The 1934-nt window shown below is 35.7% G+C and overlaps 1 pseudogene; it reads right to left on the bottom strand.

Annotated features, from left to right (window-relative positions):
• Positions 1-250: 250 nt before the first annotated feature.
• On the bottom strand, positions 251-1063 carry LOC124094558 (60S ribosomal protein L7-like; annotated as a pseudogene).
• Positions 1064-1934: the final 871 nt, after the last annotated feature.

The following is a 1934-nucleotide window of genomic DNA, read 5'->3' as shown; positions in this document are numbered from 1 at the left end:
AGGTAATCATAAGAGTGGTTATAGTAAAAAGAAAATACCTCCTAGATAGAAAGCTCTAGACAAAAGTTGCTTGGGTTGGCACCCACTCTCCCTCTCTCCCTCCCTCCTACCCATCCACCCTGCTTCCTTCCTTCCTTTCTTCCTCTTTCTTTCCTTCCTTCCCTCCTTCCTCCTTCCTTCCTTCCTTTTTTCCCTCTTTTCCTTCCTTCCTTCCTTCCTTCCTTCCTTCCTTCCTTCCTTTTTCTTTCCCTTAGTTCTTCCTTCTAATAAGCCTGATGATTGTGTCTTCCCTGTTGCTAGCATCTTCACTTTCCACAAAATGGGTGGTGTTTTTCTTCATCCCACCTCATGGAGAAGATAATTTGAAAGGCCACAGGAAGTTATTTACTTCTTTCAAGTGTTTTTTAACAGTGTAGTGCTCGTGAATCAGATCCTCCAGGAAGATGATGCCGTAACAACAGACAGAACAATCAAAGTGTTATCTGTTAAAGCAATTTTTTTCTTATTGATTTTGCCATATTCACACTTATAGATTAGTTCATTCACTGACTTCGGGTTCAAGCACCCCCATGCAATATATGGTTCCACAATGCTGCAGCATGTTATTGAAGCCTTGTTGAGCTTAACAAAGGTGCCATTGAAGATCTGGCAAAGGGAAAGAAGCTGGAACACTTTATAAATCTTTGAACTTACACTACTAATACTTCTGTTCCTGATTACAAATGTTAATTTGGGTGCATATAAGTTTCAGCTTTACTTTTTTAAAAAATTTATTTTTTTTCATTATTTCTTACATACATCACAATAGAGGAGTGCATTACATTCATCATTTTTTTGCAATGCAATTCTTAATACACCTTTATACCACAATTTATCAGCTTTTCTTGATATCCTAGCCATTCAAATCTTAGTTATGTCCACCTGCTTATATTCCTTGAGATAGTGCTTGGCTTTGCCTTTTAAAGCATCATTTGGGCAAATGTTTTCTCAGATACTTTACCTTCACCTATTCAAAATTCCTTCCCTTTTTCTTGAGGTTGCTTGAGGGTTTTCTCTTCCTCATCCTCCATGGTTCAGTCAGGAAAGAGCTATTTGGGTTATCTTTATTTTCCAAAGTTCATACTTCTTGAGGTGAAACACAAAGTGTCATGATCCTCGTGAAACTATTCCTGATTCCTGCCAAGAATGTGACCACTAATCCCGTAGAACTACTTCCAGCACTCTTCCTACATTCTGCTTTCCTTACCGGCAGTTTTAGACTTGCCTTATTCCTTTCACTTGATTATAAGCCTCATAAAGGAAGCTCTTTGTCTAAAATCTGTGGATTTTAGACTAATTGTGAATGATTAATACATATTTGAATAGCTTAATTCAATCATTTATTCAGTGATAAATTTGTGCTCACTACAAGAATCTTAAACCAACCTACCTTCTGAAAACCACATCAGTCAACAGTCTGAGAATCCACACGCACACAAATACTATCCATAGAGCCCCTGTCTCATATACAGTGTGACTTATGCTTTTTCAAATGTATATAGGATTACTAAAATACAATTAATTGATTAATAAAATACAATTCACTTAAATATATGACTAAGTTGATAGTAAATTTAGGTTACTGCATTTTTTCTCAATCAATAGATTCTTTCAAGAATGGGTCCAAAATTTTTTTTTTTAATATTTGAATCTTTGCAAATTTTGGAAAACAATGGGTTAAATAACACTCAAAAGTATTATGAGGCTGGGGTTGTGGTTCAGTGGCAGAGTGCTTGCTTGGCACATGTGAGGCATTGAGTTCGATCCTCAGTACCACATTAAAAAAACAAATGAACAAATAAAATAAAGTTATAAAAAAAGTATTTAAAAAGGTATTATAGTGGTCTTGGCTTATACCCTCAAAGTTAATGTCAAGATATGTTTAAGCTGATAAA

Source organism: Marmota monax, unplaced genomic scaffold (genome assembly GCF_021218885.2).
Source record: "Marmota monax isolate L192 unplaced genomic scaffold, Marmota_monax_Labrador192_F-V1.1 WCK01_AAM20220418_F8-fsc00007, whole genome shotgun sequence".
Taxonomy (NCBI): Eukaryota; Metazoa; Chordata; class Mammalia; order Rodentia; family Sciuridae; genus Marmota; species Marmota monax.
This window is presented reverse-complemented; position numbering and strand designations above follow the sequence as displayed.